Source organism: Lynx rufus, unplaced genomic scaffold (assembly GCF_022079265.1).
Source record: "Lynx rufus isolate CCGP_SWC_20201006 ecotype Redwood Valley unplaced genomic scaffold, mLynRuf1.p SCAF_6, whole genome shotgun sequence".
In the NCBI taxonomy this organism is placed as follows: domain Eukaryota; kingdom Metazoa; phylum Chordata; class Mammalia; order Carnivora; family Felidae; genus Lynx; species Lynx rufus.
In genome coordinates, this window is record NW_025814878.1 from 28,967,492 (window position 1) to 28,986,899 (window position 19,408).

At 40.7% G+C, this 19,408-nt stretch overlaps 1 protein-coding gene across 3 annotated transcripts in view; it reads left to right on the forward strand.

Annotated features, from left to right (window-relative positions):
• Positions 1-19,408, forward strand: part of ARHGAP18 (Rho GTPase activating protein 18) — a 123,042-nt gene that overhangs the window by 23,896 nt on the left and 79,738 nt on the right. The window lies entirely within an intron of this gene.

A 19,408-nucleotide genomic window follows, 5' to 3' on the forward strand; every position in this document is an offset into this window, starting at 1 on the left:
CTATTTATAGTGGTTCTTAGCTATCTTATGCATCATTTCCTCTCTTACTTCCTCTGTGCCACTGGCAGTCCTGTGGCCTGCCTTTTCTCTGCTCGTGACATCTGAGTCATCACTGACATCTCTGTCCCCAGGCCTGCTCAAGGAGCCCGCTAGTGAGCTTTGTTATTTTTTTTAAAACCCTCAAATTTCTCAGATCTGTACTTTATTTTTCAGCTGCTCCAACCCGAATCTGTACTTCAACTGTCTCATGCTGTCAATGTCTGTTTCTTGGCCTCTAGCTTTTTCACTTCTCATTCCACACTTTAAAGAGGCATTTTCTTGGGGCACCTGGATGGCTCCGTCGGTTGAGCATCCAACTTCCGCTCAGGTCATGATCTCACTGTTATTGGGTTCAAGCCCTGCATCAGGCTCTGCTCTGACAGCACAGAACTTGCTTGGGATTCTCTCTCTACCTACCCCCCCTACCCCTACCCCACCCACGTGGGCGTGCATGCGCGCGCTCTCTCAAAAAAAAAAAATCGTTTTCTCGCAAGTGTTTCCTCGGCATCCCACTCTGAGCAAAACCCCTCCCATGGTATTACTCTCCAGTTCTCCCTGCATCCTGTTTAAGATTCTTGCTGGTGTCCTCCTTTACCTCATGTGCTGCAGGCAGAGGTACACCTTGGTTCCATGTTAGTGAGTTGTCAAAGGTGAACTGGGCTGGCCCTAGTGAAAATGGTGAAGTAGGGAAAGTCTTTGTCATCCACGGACTCTGTTCTTCATTAAGTTTTTGAGCCCTCAGGATTCTTCTCTCTTCCCGTTTGCTATTTGGTATCTTTCTGGCTCTATGATTCACACTTCTTTTTCTTCTTCTTCTTCTTTTTTTTTTTAAGTTTATTTATTCTGAGAGAGAAAGAGAGAACGAGAAGGGGAGGGGCAGAGAGAGAGAGAGAACAAGCAGGGGAGGGGCAGATAGAGTGAGGGAGAGAGGATCCCAAGCAGGTTCTGCACTGTCAGCACGGAGCCCGACCTGGTACTCGATCTCACGAACTGTGAAGTCATGACCTGAGCTGAAACCAAGTGTCAGCACTTAACCGACTGAACCCTGCAGATGCCCCTCTAATTCATACTTCTAATCAAATCTGAAAGGCTCTGATATTGGTGGCTTATACTTAAATGAATTGCAATCACATTCTTTTATGTGATCGAGTATCTGCTGAAACGAAGCTTGTGCAAATAGATATATAGCTTTTTATTTTAAAAAATGTTGCTATTTAGCAAAGAAAAAATTTGCAACTCTTCATTGATTTCCTCCACCTCAAATTAATTTTTTTCTGGAGTATGTAAGTCTGGGAATAACTACTTTAAACCATAGAAGTAGAAAAGGAAAGGAGAGACAGAGGCAGGAGAGACACAACAGCCAATAGGAAATAATAATACTATCAAGCTATGTCCTTTGATAAAAATGGGATATAATGAGTATGCTTTTCTTTGATAAAAATGCATTATTTGAGTGAGTTTTTCAAAAAGCTACATTTTCTTTTGTGTTTTATTGTGCAGTCCCTTGTTTCTTCTGAGCTACCTGTATACATTTCTTATATCCGTCTAGAGTATTAACCATGAAAGAATTGAACACGTTGTTTTCTTTACTCATCCCTGAATCTCCTAATGTGAGGCATCTTTTGTACAATCAATAAATGATTGCTGATTATATGACAGTGTTTTGGGGCATAATCATCTTTCTTTGTGTCTCTAGAGCGTTTAATGTATTACCAAATGTGAAAGAATTTGACTCTCTAACACTAATGTCAGCAATCTGTGTTTCAACAACCATCCATGGATAATGGCACCCGATTGTCCAGGAGATTTCACGTGCACCCTGTGTTGGTGCAGATATGGTTGATTCCTTTTGTGCTGCTGCTTGGTTCTAAGACTTCATCTTTTGCCTTGCCCTCTGGGCCAGAAAGGGAAGTAGCCCAAGGCCATGTGGAAGTGAGACAAGGGTCCTTCAGTGGGCATCAGGATACTGGCCTGGTAAAGAGAAATTGTACAGGTTGTTTTATGTTCCCAAGCTGGAGTTCTCTCTTGGGTGGCCCTGGCGTGCCTTCATATTTACATCTGCATTGTCCTTGCCTTGGTTCAACCAAAACTGGGGAGGCGTGGGGAGGGAAAGAAGGACTCCAGTGATCCTTCCTCTTAAAAATTGTATGATTCTGTAATTACAGTGTATACTGTTGGCACAGTTGTTGCATCTTAAATTGAGTAAGTCACAGTTCTGTGAGAGAATACAGCTTGTTTGCTGCAGCGGAAGGGTATCACGTGGTGGGATAGCGGAGGGGAGACAGTACACGTTAGGTAGCTGTCGGCAACATCTGCTACCTGGGGCAAGCCCATGCATGAGGACAAGGGAAGATTATGTAACCCATGAGACTGTTCACCATATTCTTGGAACCACGAAAGTGAAATCTAATGTTTTTTGTCTTTGGACTGTCCCATAGTGCTTGCCCTACATCAGATACCTTTGAGTAATGTGTGGATTTTAGTTTACTATTCATTTTGCATTTGCTTTCTTGTTGCTGTATTCTAAGCCAATGCAACAATGAAATGTTCTGTTTATGAAAGCAAAAAATGTTAATAGTTTCAGTAAGATGGAAATATATTTGTAATGGCATCATAACATCTGAGGTGGTATTTTTATTCTTGCTTGAGAGGCTAAGAATTGAATTATATGCTGGTACAGGTCTGGAGAAGGGAGAAAGTAGATGGAGCTTGTATACAGGCAATCATTGATTCATGCTGAATATTTTATACTGGAATGTTCTCATTTTTAGGGGACAACCTTGCGTATTAACAATATTAAGGAATACTTAATAATATTAAGGAATTCTGAACAAGAATTTTTAGCTAAGGATCACTGGCTTAGTGGATTCTAGAATAGCAGCATTTCTCCACATCTGGGTGATGAGATAATGAGGCAAAGTGGGAATAAAATGGTCTATGTTATGGTTCTGGTCAAATGGTTTGGTCAGGAAAGCAAAGATGTGACCTAGCTGAATTGTTAACTGCTGAAGTGCCAAAGGCATAATGGCTCCTCAGTGATTTGACTGGAAATCTTAATTTTTTTTTTCTCCTGGAAATCTTGAGGTTTCTCTCTACCACTCTTCTTGTCCATATGATTTTGACCTTTGACTTTTCTTTTTCTTTTTAAAGTAATCTCTACCCCCAGCATGGGGCTCAAACTCATGACCCTGAGATGAAGAGTTGCATGCTCTGCCCACTGAGCCGGGCACCCCTGGTCTTAGACCTCTTAAGGATCTGTACCCAAGACTTTTGTAATTCTAGAAAAGTGACTATAACTGGAATGCCTCCAGTGTGAATGTCATGTCAGTTTTCCAATTCCAGAGACTGGAAAAGTTCTAGCTGCAGAGTTCCTCAGGAACAGATTTCCCTATGGTCCGAGAGACTCTGGAGAACCAGGCCTGTGTTGGGCTGCGTTGCTGAACTTTTTTTGGGCTCTTTCTCCCCATAAATTAATAGAGTGAAAAAACCAGCCAGAGTCCTGAAATGGGTTATAAGAGCTGTTTTGCAAAGATACTTGAGGTTATGACTAAGGAGGGAGGAAAGAGAAAAATAGTAAATATTACTTTTAGTTTGTATGGCTCTTTCCCATCTCATTTAATTAAATTCCCATAAACACATGAATGTAGCAGAGGAGCAGACAGCCTTGCTTTTGGGGACCTATGTCGAAGTAGGTAAACTCTTCAGATGTGTTTGGAGCAGAACACTCACTGTAAATGCTCCGGTTTAGTCAAGTTGGCTTTTTCCCCCCATTATCCATTTTCTCTCTTCGTCTTTCTGTGTGGGTGTGGCAGTCTGATAATGGCTGCTGAAGATTTAAGGCCCTAATTCGCAGAATCTGTGAATGTTATCTTATTAGGAAAAAAAAGGTCTTTGGAGATGGAATTAATTTAAGGATTTTGAGATGGAAGAGTACCCTGGATTATCCAGTTGGGCCCCAGATGCAATCACGATTATCCTTATGAAAGACAGAGGGAGACTTTGCAGACCCACGCAGATGGCATGTGAAAATGGAAGCAGAAAATGAAGTCATGCCACGTGCGTCTAGAGCTAGGGGATTCTGGTACCAACAGATCCAGAGGCTCCCCCTAGAGGGTCTGGATACCAGTGATTTTGAGTTTGCCTCCTCTCTAGAATTATGAGAGAATAAATTTTAAGCCACCAAGTTTGTAGTAATGTGCAGCCACGTGGAACTAATACCGCAGGGAAAAGAAATAAAAATGAAATGGAAAGCAACTCGGTCAGGAGGACTATATACCATTCAATTTAGTTTCCAGAAAGAATCTCCTTTTATTTACTTGTGCTCAACACTCATAATGCAAGCCTGGTCTCAGTTTTTAATTCTGATCATCACATTTTTTCAAAAGCAACACCCTGACTGTGTCACTCATGCTTTTCTGTATTCCCAACGTGACTATAAATTTGGGATCCTCCTGGGCTTGTTCCTAATTGGATCCACATTGCTTGGCGCATAGTAGGTTCTTAGTAAATATATTCCAGATGAGTACATGCTTACATATGAGTATCTCCCTCATCAGGGCTCCAGTCTGCTTTTCCAGCTATATTTCTCACTATTCCTTTTTATGTTCTTGCCGGGAAAAAAAGAATCAAGTTGGTGAAATATAAATAATGAATGATAACTAGAGTTTTCCCTATGAATAATAACTGTCCAGATGACAGATGGCACTGGAGTAGACTGATTGTATAGTATTAATTGGAACATTTTGTTACATCTTTAGAAGAAAGAGGCAAATTAGGACAAATCAAATCTATATTAAAGATTTACTTTTAAATGTACTTTAAAGTGTGTCTTTAGGATTAGTATAGATAAAATCCAAATGTATTCTATGCCTGCAGCATTCTACAGAAGCAGTTGATACTCAGAATAATGTCAGCGAGGCATTGTTCTTTCAAAGATAGGATGGGTTTGAATGAAAACTTTTTAAAACATTTAAAAAATAAGCACTGAAACCAAAGGAGTGTATATTAAAATGATTGTAGTAGGTTGAAATTAAGAATTCACTTGGTGGGATGCTGGGGTGGCTCAGTCAGTTGAGCATCCCACTCTTGATTTCAGCTCAGGTCAGGATCTCATGGTTGTGAGATTGAGCCCCAAGTTGGACTCCACGCTGGGCATGGAGTCTGCTTAAGATATTCATTCATTCATTCATTCATTCATTCATTCATTTTCTCTCTCTCTCTCTCTCTCTCTCTCTCTCCCCCCCTCCCTCCACCCTTTTCCCCTCCCCCTCTCCCCCACCACCCTATGCTGCCCCTTCCCCGCTTATGTGCACACCATCTCTCTCCAAAAAACAAACAAACAAGAAAAGAATTGGTGAATCGGAAACAATTGCTTCCATCTAAAAGCAGTTTTCTGCTTATGAGTTGCTGAATTTTGTACTCAGGACAATATCCTAAGACAACCCTAGTGAACATGATGATTGATTTCATTTCCCCAACTTGTGAAAAATTTGAGCACTTAGGAATGTTTTAAAATGGGAAATGAATACACATGAATCTTACAGCTGGATTCGAAGTTTTAATGTGAATAAGTTTAAAATTCCAAAACTCAAGCCATACTCCAAACTAATTAAATCTCAATTCCTGGATAGGTCAGTGGCATCAGAAGTTGTTTTGTTTTGTTTTGTTTTTGTTTTTTTGCTTTTGTTTGTTTTTTTTTGAAAGCTCCCTCTGTGATTCCAATGTGCAGACCAATTTGAAAACCATTGTACCATACCATTCATTGTCACACCAAAGATAATTACGGTCTAATATGCAATACAGGTTAAAGAAATTTCCAGTGTTTCCCTAGGTGCCTTTTATAGCTGTTTTGTTTTCTAAACTACAGTGTATTTGATACACAAAGGCAGATTTTTGTCTGTTCTGTTCGCTGCAGTATCCCTAGTGCCTGGAAGAGAGACTCGTGCAGAGGAGGTAATCAAGAAACATTTGTAGATTGCATGAGCTTAATCAGTGGCCCTTGCATTTTGCCGAGTGCATTGGATATGTCTGAGCAGTGTCTTTACCTATACAATTTTTCTTGAGCACAAATGTGTCATCCTGGATTTAGAAAAAACTGAATGGAGAACTGCAACTTTCTAGGCGATAACACCTTTAGGTTCAAAAATGTGTTCAGAGAAGTAAGGTGGAATTTTATTTCATGTTTTGTGTAAACGTTGCTGGGAGACTGAGAAGAGCCTACCCATATGGATCCCTGGGGTTCAGTGGGGCCCCGTTTGATACCCCTCCCCCACGGTGAGCCTAGTGTTCTCCTAGGCACATAATTGCCCTTTCATCATTTTCTTACAACCACAGACTTGATTCTACTTTATGGAATTGTGAAACATAATGGGTAAACAAAATATGGATGTTACTCATACACAAATTTTAAGTTACTGCTATCTTCTTTTTAAAGTTTATTTTATTATTTATTTTGAGAGAGAGAAAGAGGATGAGCACGAGTGGGGGGAGGTGCAGAGAGGGATAGAGAATCCCCAGCAGGCTCCCAAGTGTCAGTGCAGAGCCGGACACGGGGCTGGAACCCAGGACCATGAGATCATGACCTGAGCCGAAATCAAGAGTTGGATGCCTAACCAACTGAGCCACCCAGGCACCCCTAAGTTACTGCTATCTTGTATTCCCTTTTCCCTTCACACATTAAAATTACTTCTAGCTTTGATGGTGGTAGGATTTCTATGTGTGAAGCTTCAATCCTGGCTGATGGTGGAGGTGGTGAGGTGGGGAGCAAAGGTTTTTACAAGGACAAGGAAACCATGGCCATAGAAGAAGCAACTCGTGAATGGCCTTGGTAAGACAACAGAAGGTTGGGAATGTGTGTCCTGGGAAAGAGCCAGTGAGCCTTTCAGGGTACTCTTATTAGTGACAAAATTCTGAAAAATATTTTAACCATTGTTATTTTTTGTTTGTCATCGAGTGTTCTCCAAACATTCATTCAATTTTAGGACAGCTTTAGGAGTTTGAGGAATAGCATAGGTAAGTCTAATCTTATGAAGCAGTAGGCTCTATATACTTTGAGACAGTGTCTTATTCCTTTTAGAGCCAGAATTTTAAGTGGTTATGATTCATGAAAGTAAGAGTTCACCAAACGGGCCGAAACTAGCTACTCATAATCTTGAGTGAGTATGATTTTTTTTTTTTTTTATGAACAACAAAAATACGTGGTGAAGAATGTACCAGTAATGAAACTGGACCTTTGCCCTAGGACCCTGACAATCTCTTTACAGTTTCAGATCTGGCCTTGTGATTTGCTTATCTAGGTTCAGTGATATAAAATTTCAACGGTATTGTCCCTGAATATGGGATTTTCCTTTTTTTTTAAATGCACAAGTGGTTCTTCATTTGTTTTCGGGTAAATCACTGTTTCTTAAATAGTTTTCAAGGTTAATACTTTTACCTTGTAATCATGGCGACTGTCGTTTCCCTTAACTCTTTCTTTCATACACGAGGAGGCAGGTTGGGAGAGGTAAAATGGCTGTTGAAGGTCACCCACAGCCAGCTGGTTATGGAACCAGGAACAGAACCTACACTTGCTGATAAATACTTTATGGCTGTTCAAGGTTGCTCACACACAGCTGGTGATGGAAAGAACGGAACCTGGAATCCCTGATGAATGTTGTTCAGTGAAGTGTCTGCTGCATGCATCTTATTTTCCAGGCATTTTAACAAGTATTACTGCAACACTCTAATACTGAGATCCTGCAAAGTGTAGTCGTTATGCTGAACTCCATAGATGGGTAGAGTGTTATTGTTCCATCTTCATAAAAAGTGGCAAAGGAATGTTTTTAGCATGAACTCTGGCTTTGGAGATGCGAAGGGTATGAGAGCTCATAAGCTACCAATGGGGCGTGATGAGCAGGTTTATGGCATGCACACCCCTTTCTAGAGAGTCACTGGTTGATTTGGGATAGTTTGGTGGTTTCACATACTTGGGAAGATTCAGTGGCCACCGTAAGCCATATTTGATGGATTACCCAATGATGAAGGTTCTAGTGGTGGTATTTGACCTGTTGGCCCCTCTGCAGCTCATGGGGGGGGGGACATTTAGCATTTACAAGTGGTCAGGAAGCAAAAACATTCGTCCTTACCACCTTCATATGGAAGAAGACCTTGACTGTACTTGCCACAGCTTTCTTTCTTTCTTTCCCGTCTACCGCAGGAATGATGACGGGCTGTGTCAGATGTGAGGCAGCTTGGCCCCATCTGCTCTCCCATTCTCTCCCACTCTTCTTACCATTCAACAGCCTCTTCTGGAGCCAGGAAAGAATCGGAGTCTGACGCTTGCCGTATTGCATCAAGTGCTGGACCTCAGTGATACTAACCGGGGTTTTTTGTTTGTTTGTTTGTTTTTTGCGTGGATCTGCTTTATACTCTTTGCAGAAATGAGAGCTGCCATTTAACATGATCTCTGGCCACTTATTGGTCAGTCTTTAGATGGAATACAATTGGGCCTTCGGTGGTGGGCAAGCACAAGCAGAGTGGAGTGGAGGAGGGTGGTGTGGGTAGCTGTTGGTTGAACTTGGAGGGAGAGTTGGTCTGGCTTTGGGAGCTATCTGATTGGCAGCACAGGGAGTCCTAGGGACATGGGGAGGGGGATTGATTACCAGTATCATACAAGGAACAAGGGGTGGGGAAAATACAAGTCTCTGTTTCTTATTCCTTCTGAAATACTTTCTCATGTCTCTTAGGGCTAGGAACCAACACTGTATCCTTGGTTTATAGATCCATTTATACAAAGCAAGGCAAAGAGCAAGTGGCATCTCAGAGATGCCCCTGAGAGAAAGGCCAGTCATCTTAGATGTCTATGGTAAATATGTGCATGGATTTTCCACATTATGGCACCAGGTAGTGGAACACTGAAGCTGCTCCAAAATCCACCGTCATTGTGGATGTAGAAAATGAGTTCTCGGGTTATGTAGCCAGTTAGTGTTAGACTGAACTAACCTTCACATTGCCACTCAGCCCTTTTAATTAGAGGTTGTGATGCGAAGGGGTTAGCCACCTGAAGGAGCCAAAGGTGCTGTGCCAAATCCAGATCTCCTACTTAGGGTGCAACCTTGTCAAGTTATTTAACCACCTTGTCCTTCTGTTTCTCACCTGGCACATCAGAAGAGTCAGGTTCTCCTCCCTGTGAGGAGGAAATGCAAAGACACCCATGCAAATGTTTAACTGGGTTCCTGGAGGATGATAAGAGCTCAGTAAGGGCAAGCTACTGGTATCACTATTATTGTTACTCCCTCCTGGTTCTCTTGCTCTTTTGCCAGCAATTTTGTCAACATTTAAAAAATGAAAAGTAGAAGTGACACCTTATGAGAATAAAACTTATGCATTATTTATAGGTTCACTTGGCCACACTTAATAGGAGATGATGCGCTGATGTTATAAATAAGAGAGTTCAGCTCTTATGAGAGGCCAACTCTGTATGTATGGATTTAAGAAAAATATATTTTCTTCATTGAGGCATGAAACAGAAACATGTCTATTTTGTAATTTTCTAGAACCATAGGGTTTTGAAACTTAAGTAAATACTATGTTTCATATTTGCCACTCCCTTGATTTACAAGGAAAGAAGTAGGCCAGAGAGGTAAATGATGTATTCAAGATTACCTAGTTAATAATAGAGCCAGGCAGGCAGCCTGTGTGGCCTCACTCCTTTGTGTCACAGACCTGTGTTACAGATTTTCACGAGTATCACCTACCTGGCCAACATCTGACATTAGTTTGCTTCAATATTGGATGGTTGTAATAATGAGAGTTTCACTGAACACTTTTCATGCAGATAAAAATGGTTAGTTGAAATTTTTAGAGAGTGTATAAAATACTTCAGTAGGGTGTATTTCCTTAGTGATGGAGAGATTAAAAGCTTGAAGCAGAGTTGGGAAGAAGCTAAAATCAGATCAGTGACTAAAACCTCTTTGAGAGAGAGGGGTGGATGTGTGTGTGTATGAATTACTCTGTGGGTCTAGAGATTAAGAAAATGAAATGTGAGCCAATGTCTTTGAAACCTTTCCCTGTTTTGTCATTCAGTTGAGTGGCTTTGGGAGAATATCACTTTCCCTTTCCACGTTTTGATTGTGTTTACAATAGAGCATAAAATAACTTCAAAGGATAGAAGTTCTTCAAAGGATAGAAACATCAGATATTTAAGGCTGATGAAATGCACCTAGTATAGTAATATTTGCCTGCAGGTCTGAAATGAGTTGGTATTCTGGGATTTGGCTGTGCTGTTCTTCAGATACCAGTAAAAAGAGTGAACTTAGGGTACGTCAGTTTTAAAAAAGCAAATAAATAGTGTAAGAAGCTTTTGAAAAAAATGGAAATAATCTAGTCATTAGAGGCATTTATCAACCTAAATGGTTGCGGGCTGAGAAATTCCAAGGAGGCAGGACCCATGTGCTTAAAGCTTGTGAATCATTGCTGACTAATTAACAGTAGTTGAGGCATGCAAACCACACTTCAGAACTTTAAGAAACGATTTCGGATTAAATATTGTGATTTTCTTTACTTCATCCTTCCTATGTAGTTATAAAATAAAGAGGAGAAACAAATGTAAAATAAACCTGGTTTGAAACAAAATGCTATAAAACCAAAAAAAAAAAAAAAAGCTTCACTTGGGATATTCATTTGGTTACTCCATTTAGGGTTTTTTGGCATGGCTATATTATCTTTGAAAGCAAACTGGGGGTGGTTTTCGACTTAAAACATTGAAATGAAGGAAGATAGGAACTGGATATTTGCATTAAATTTCCATGTAGTATGAAAATATGTAGCAAATAAAAACCTTTCCATTTTAAGTATCCAATGAATGACAGTACGAAGCATAGTAGAATTATCTTTCTAAAATTTATCCAAAGGCATGTTTTTAAACAAAAAGTTTTTTTCTGATTTATTTATTTATTTTTTTTGGAAGGCCCGTGTATGTTATGGAATTACTCATTGGTATATTTGAAACAAACTGGGCAGGAAGGCAGAGAGAATGGAGTTACAGTCTTTTTGAAAACCACGAGAGACTTGTTTCTTCACCTCCCTGGATCCTCGTTCCTTCATCTGAAAAATAAAATGATTTGACTAGGTCATCTAAAGATTTCTTTCATCTCTGTAAATCTGTCATTAATAATTTGAGAATTCAGAGATCAATATGGGTCAAGAGCTTGAAAGCTTCATCGAGGATATTAACAGGAACCAGATTTTGAAGGAAATCTGAAACTTGCTTTTTCAGAAAGGGGCATTTCACTTGGACATAGAGCTTGAACAGAGAGACATTATTGGCAGGGGCATCCTCATAACTTATTGCCTGATTATTGTAAAAGCAAAGTTGTTGACTCTGTACGTGGATTAAGTCAGGGATTATTACCTCAGTAGATTTGGGGCAGCCATTGAAAGAAATTTTCAGGCAGCCAGGAGGAACTACTTTGAATAGAGTGGTATTGAAGCTGATGAATGTGAAGTATCACAGGTCTGCTTAGGCACGGACTTTAACATGCTTTACATTTTTGTGAAGTAAGGACTAAGGAAGAAGCCGGCAGTGGAGCATTGAAGTAAGACTCAGGGCACATCTGATGGGCTGTGCAGAGGGAGCTGTGTTGAATGAGTTCTCCTGGGTGCTGAGAGGTGAGGAGGGCGGACAGAAACTGACATAATGAGCTGGCTGAGAACTGGAAGGTCCCAGAGACTGTAAGAAGGTTGGCTGTGCTTCAAGATGGGGAACACTGAATTAGAAATCTTTGTGATTTGAGTTAATAAGGCTCAGGCTGTGACCATGTTAATGAGACTTGATGTGCAATGGGGACAAGTCAGCATACACAATTAGGGGAGAATGCGTGAGGTGTGGGGGCAGGATGACACAGATGTTTAAATTCCAAGGGCGATGATTGCAGAGGGCAGGGGTGAAAAATCTGAGCCAGGAGCAGGAGAAAGAAAGAGGGGAGGGGAAGAAGTGTGTGTGTGTGTGTGTGTGTGTGTGTGTGTGTGTGTGTGTGTGTTGATTATGAGACTTGTTTCTGAAACCAGCTGTGTCATTGTCAGTAACCTGCTGTGAGTGTAATCACTTATCCTCGCAGGGCCCCTGTGTGCTAAAAGGCAAAATGAGGGTGAACAGAGTTGAACTGTGTCTGTACTTCTCAGTGGGGGCGGTATTGCCCTCTAAAGGGCATTTTGGAAATTTGTGGGGCTGTTTTATGGCATCTCATTCATTGTTTGCAGGGCAGGCTGCACTTGTGTGAGACATCCTACAGTTCCACGACGGTCCTGCCAAACTAAGAATTGTCTGGGGTCCTTCACGACTTTAGAATGACCCATTTGGCATTCCTGAAGAATGTCCTGTGAAAATGTTTCCTTTCTGCTTATCTTAATTCAGGGTTTTAATTCCATGCACTACCGATCCCTGCGACCTCTTATTTTGTGTTTTCTTATGAGGAATGTTTTCTGATCTTGGTTTTTTCCCCAAATCTAAACTCATTCTTTATATGTAGATATAAGCAGCTGATACTTCCTTATGTGTTTTAGTATGCAAACATCCACATACTGAAATGCATAATATTTTGAGTTATTTTCCTGAATATTATGATATGTGTATGCCTATACACACATATCTTATTAAAATGATATAGAGATAAATGATCAGAATTTCACTTTAGCATGGTAAAGGTGGAGATGATAAAATATATGTTCTCTTCATAGCAAGTGTGTTAAGGTCAAGAACCACTTAACCAGAGAATCTTCAAGGTTTCTAACTTCTGACATCTCTTAAAATACTGCAGCTCTGTGAATGTTATTGTTTGAAGAGGTAAGTTTTCTATACTGGGAAATGTTGAAAACTGACTGCATCGGGATGGGAATTGAGTGGAAAGCAGCCACTCCTTGGGAATCCAGGAAGGCCTGAAGAGGCTGAGATCTATCTGGAGGGGAAACACATGATGGGTCCTTGGGGAGAGCATGTTTCCTGCTGATGTAGGCAGATGGGGTAAGAGGGAGAAGAGTGTGGGTTTGGCAGCCCATGGAGGAGGAGAGCAGAGTGGGGACGGCATTAAAAACTAGGAGTTATGACTTCACACTCACTTTTTTTTTTTTTTTTTTTTAGCTGCGTCTGGATGATTCTTTTGATATGAAGTAGGTAGTTTAAGAAGTTTTTGAAATAATTTAGCTACCCGCCAATGTGTATCCCTTTCTTCTGGAAGTTTATTTTTTATACATTATGACAGGGTACCATCAGTCATCATTAGCGTGAAGGTCCTCTACCAGAGTGCAGGAAGAAAGTTACCCATGATACGCGATTTTCCTTTCTGTTTCAATAATCCCACTCTTGCCACTTGAGTTTTAAATTGGAGACTTTATCTTCTGCTTGTAAGTTGGTATAATATATTAAAGAAAACCTAAAATATTAAAACTACAAGTGACTATAGATACCTGCCATAAGAAAAAGTATAAATGTCAAAATAATGAAACATCCTTTAAAATACAGTGTGGGATTTTCTTAGGTTTATTTACTTTTTATTTTATTTTTATTTTATCTTTTTATTAAAATTTTTTTTAATATTTATTTTTGAGAGAGAGAGAACATGAACATGAGCAGGGGAGGGGCAGAGAGAGAGAGAGGGAGACACAGAATCTGAAGCAGGCTGTAGGCCCTGAGCTATCAGCAAAGAGCCCAGCATAGGGCTCGAACTCAAAAACTGCGAGATCATGACCTGAGCCAAAGTCAGATGCCTTAACTGACTGAGCCATCCAGGTGCCCCTTAATTTATTTTTTAAAGTTTGATTCCAGTATCATTAACCTGTGTTGTTATATTATTCTTAGGTGTGCAATATAGTGATTCAGGAATGCTTTATATTACTCGTTGCTCATCAAGATAAGTGTGCTCTTAACCCCCTTCACATATTTCGTCCACACTCCAACCCCCCCCAAACCTCTCCCCCCCTCTTCTCTGGTAACCATTAGTTCTCTGTAGTTAAGAGTCTGGGGTTTTGTTTGGTTTTGTTTTGTTTTTTTGGTTTGTCTTTTTCCCCCTTTTGTTTCTTAAATTCCACATATGCGTGAAATCATATAGTAATTTATCTTTCTCTGATGGCGTATTTTGCTTAGTATTATACTTTTTTTGCTTGCAATTCTCCTTGTTGCAAATGGCAGGATTTTGTTCTTATGGCTGAATCATATTCCTAAATGTATATATATATATATATATATATATGCACACATGTACATATATATACATGTATACATATATGCATATATATACATATATACACACATGCATATATACATATATATGCACATATACATATATACATATATACATACATGTACACATACCACATCTTTATCCATTTATCTACCGATGGAAACTTAGGCTGCTTCCATAGTTTGGCTATTATAAATAATGCTGCAATAAACATAGGAGTACATATATCCTTTGGAGTTAGTGTTCTCTTATTCTTTGGATCTATACCCAGTGGCCCAATGCTGGATTGTAGTGGATTTAAGGAGATTCTAACAAAAACCGTTTCAGTCCAGAAAAAGTTGTTTTATGTAAGCATAAGTGCTTGAGAAAAATTGGACAAAGTTTGAAAGGATGGATAGATTTAAAATCAAATGAAAAGGAAGCAATTGTTAATATAACTTCTGTTTGCATTGTGTAATGGGGCTGGGGCCCCAAAATTATGGTGAGATATTGCATACACTGAGCATAGCTTTTATGACCTTGCTCACTCTAGAAAATTGAGTTAAATTGAAAACACAAAGTAAAAAAAAATAAAACAGTAAATTGCTTATAATGCCAGTGACTGAAGATAGTTACATTAACATTTTGGTGCATATTAATCACTTTTTTTTCAGTTTCTCTTTACAAAAAGAGCTGGTTAAATGTAAAGCACTGTGGATGGCGTACCGAGTTCACAAAGGAGAGTAAGGCACTGACCCTGCTCTCTAGGAGCAGACGACTTTAACCATAGCCCCTCTCGTGATGGCTTTATTTCTCTGGACTTGAGGTGCTCACACTGTTTCCTTTTTGAATCATGACCTTGCTTTATTGGGTATCTATTCTGTGGTATTTGGCCCTTTGCAAATTTTATTTCCAGTCCTCATAAGCCATGCACAATAGATATTTTTCTTTTTTATTTTCTTAAAATTAAAAAAAATGTTTATTTTGAGAGAGAGTGTGCGCGCGAGTGAGGGAGCTGCAGAGAGGGAGTGCGAATTCCAAGCAAGCTCTGCACTCCATCCCACAACCCTGATATCCTGACCTGAGCCTAATAGAGTTGGAGGTTTAACCCACTGAGCCACCCAGGCTCCCCGGTGGGTATTTTTATTTAATTTTACAAATAAGGAAAGGGATGCTCCAAGAAGTTAGACAGTTTGCCCAAGGCACTCTATGCAGTGAGTAACAGTGTTGTTGGGACTGAAGCCTGCACCTGTCCCTGTAGGACCAGACTGTCAGGACAGGGATCCCATCAGAATCTGGGATTGTATCATACACTCATGGTGGACGTCAGGGAAAGCAAGGAGGGTGTGGAACAGGATGGGGACTGTGCAGATGAGGCGCTTGGGGAAGGGAATGTGCCTGGGTCAGACGGGCTTAGCAAGTGCTTTTGGACAGAGTAGGGTCTTTGAAGGCAGAAGTAGGTGGAGTCCAGATGGGGAAAAAAGCAGGGCAGGGCTCCCAGGGTCTTGAACAGCAGACCAAAGGGTCTGGAGACTGAATGAGCCAGATGGCTCCTGTACTGACTTGTTCTCAGAGTTTACAAAGAGAATTTGGAGATGCTGAGACTTGTTGAAACTAAAATGTTTTTACGTATTTTTTTGGTGACTGTTTGGAGAAACCGATGTTTTGAGGGTGAATGGTTGAGAATACTACACTGATACTGCACACATGATCTGTCATGCAGTGATGACTTTGTTCAGTAACAAAAGGTTGTTCTGAAATAAATCATGGCTCAAAGCAGTGGGTTGCTATAATGTCCTGGCTGGAAAAAGCTAGCCCCTACCTCTAGAAAGGGGCTATTTGAATGAAGAAAAATGAAGCAATACCAAATAAACTTGTTATATAATTTCAAAAGGGTAGTAGGTAGTGACTAGGGACCTTTAAATGTCTGTGGTATCTATAAGTTGCAGCCTTGCTCGAATTCCCGTGGGGGGGGGTGGGGGTTGAAAGACTGAGGGAGAAGAGAAATGGAAACTGCTCTTAGCCTCTTTCCTCATTTTCTGTTTGTCCTTCTTTTTGATAGATGTGCATGTCCTTTTTTCCCCTTGGTGAAAAGGATACCAACGATGCTTCTCTTGCTTTTCCATTGTTCCATTGTCTCCCCACCCTTCTGGCTTCTTGTTTTTCAACTCTTTTGAGCACACATATTTCAGGATGCCTGGTAACCTTCCTCCTCTTGGCCGGGAGCCCAGTCAGACATTATCAGCCTCCAGTCCTTGGCCAGGAGCCTGCTGGGAACCACTGAGGTTCTTGTCAGTTTCTCTTTGCCCTTCACGTATATATTGCCTTCTGCTTGGCAGATCCTGACCTGAGGATAATAGCCAATACTGTGCAAGCCACTCTGGATCTCAATAAATGTTTCCTGAATGAGTTTATTACTCACTGGGAGAAGGGAACCCTTTCATGGAAGACTTCCTCTTTAGGTATCTGTAGATCCAAATATATATATTTTTTTCTTTTTCTGTAGGCTCCTGGTTGATGCCTGACTCAGTATAGTAGGTTTTGGTTATTTTAAGTTTGTAAGTGCTCTGTGCAGAAGGCATTTATAAAAGACATAGGGTACATCTGGCTTAAGGGCCAAATAGGGGTTGTAGTTCAATTTTATTTAGCCCTGTAAAGTATTAAGAGATGTCACAGTTCTGAAGATGCCACCATGATTTTTGCAAACATTGAACAATAGTGCCCACAAGATGGGGATGTTATTCCATGGGAAGGAAAGAAAAAAAAATTGTTTTTTCTTGGTAAAATTGGGGCAGTGTGGGATTCCCCACTTTTTTTAGAGTGGGAAGATAGTGGTTTTTTAAAATCTGAAAATGAGTAAAAATTATTTTATAAAATGATTACAATTTGTGAGTGCTTCAATATTTTGTGAAATTAATATACACTGATTACTTTCTCCATTCTATATGGGAGTTTGAATCTATTGTTCTTAAGAATATTTGTATATGAATTGGGTATTTGACCCTCAATATAAAAACTATGCTTCATCTCAAAATTTGTTTTAAGTTTATTTCTTTTGAGAGAGGGAGAGAGAGCAAGCGCATGCACATAAGCCAGGGTAGGGTCAGAGAGAGGAGAGAAGAGAGAGAATCCCAGGGAGGCTCCACGCTCTCAGCACAGAGCCCGATGTAGGGCTTGAACTCATGAGCCTTGAGATCATGACCTGAGCTGAAGGCAGATGCTTAACCAGCTGAGACACCCAGGGGCCCCGTTCACCCCAGATTTAAGGGAGGAGGTATTAAGCATGGCAACGAACAGGAAATAGACTTCTAACAGGTATGGGAGAAAATGATGGTGTTCCCTGTCAACAAGGAGTTATAACCTCATTTGTGTGTTGAGATATACACACACGAAATGACTAGTGAACCAGCTAGTGTTATTTATAACCACATGTACATTTGTTTCTAATCTCTACCTTGTGTATTCCCGAAAGGATTTGTGTCTGTTTATATATGAGTATTTATAGCCAGGGTGTAAATCAGTTTATAATGAGGTACCTTGTAAGAGAATTAGCTGGGGGAGGGAAGAAGCAGGTACCGAAATCAGGTTGGAAGGCTTCCCAGAGCAGTGAGCCTCCGGGATGGGATTGAAACGCATGGGGAGTGCAGGGGGCTTTCTTAGGGAGAGAAGAAGCATGAGCAAACCAGTGGATGCTCAACAGGGGGTTCAGTGAGAATATAATAGTGGGGTGTGACTTGAACACCTGGCATTCTTTTGGCTGCTCAACATTAGAGCATCCATTCTGATTTGGGGAATTCCTTTCTGAGCTTTGCTGGGAAGCTGGGCTCTCCTTTCACTAAAAAATAGGACAGGGTCTCATGCAGCGGGCACTGCTGGTGTGAGCTGCATCGCCTCCTGTTCCACACTGTCCCTTGGCCACTCCGTGGCCACTGAGGCATTATTCGTGTCTGCTGGACAATCTGAGAGCCCTTTCCCGTAGGGTTTTCATAAAATTCTCTTCTACTGAGAGTTGATGTCCGTAACTTGCAATCAAAAACTCCGATAGAAATAAATACACGTTATTGAGCCCTGTTCTTGAAGCCAAGAAAGTTTTGTGCATTTTGTGGACATAAGCTCATTTGACTCTCACTCTGACTCTGTAAAGAGGTAGTGTTTGCTGTTGGGCCTCAATCCACAGGTGAAAAGAAATTGGGATTCAGGGAGGCTAAGTCACGTGCCCAAGGTCGTACAGGTAGCAAACAGCTGGGATGTGGTCCAGGCTTTTCTGATAAGGAGACTGTGATTTTAACCTCTACACTCCACCACCTACCCTCCAAGGAGAGCAGATCATAAATATTCACTACCTGTATGTATTTGGGAATGTACTTTATTATGAAAGGATTTTTCTGAAAACACAGTTGAGGAACGATTTGGCTCTTTTACTTGGCTATCATAAAGTAGGATTTAATAGATTGTCATTGGTTAAACATGGAATTAGAAGTGAGACTTTCTCACCCTTGGCCTGCTTTGCTTTAATATGTTTGGCGCTGATACAAAGGCAGACAGCAGATCCTGAAGACTATGCCTTTTTTAGAGGGGGAAGAGATGGGGGAGGAAAGGAGCTTATCACTGCTCTGTCAGGAGTTCTGCTTGTCACCTTGTTAAATTTCAATAATTCCTGGGTATTTTGTCTGGAACAACCTGTCCCCAAATACCATCACAGCTAAATCTCCCCTACCCCTGACTCCATTCAGGTCTCTGCTCAGGCAGCCCATCAGAGAGGTCTTCTATTCCTGTCTCTTCCCGTTGGATTCGACCTCTCCTCCCCTTCCCTCTTAACCCGCTTAATTTATTTGTATAGCATTTCCCACCACCTGACAGGTTATAAATATTGTTTCTTTTCTGTTTCCTTACTACTAGAATGTAAGCTTTGTGAAGCATGGACTTTGTTTTCTTCTCTGTGGAATTTTCAGCTCTCAGAAGGCTCCTACTACATAGTTGATGATCAATAAATCATTTTGAGTGAATGAACGAATGGGAGGAGATTGAGGTTCTGAGAATTTAGATAACTTGCATTAGATATCATGGAAAATGATGGAATCAGGTATTAAACTGTAGGTGACCCTTAAAGTCTCTCATGTTCCCCACTCCCCCCCCTCCCATTTACTGATGTCCCTCTGGGAAAATTCATACATTTG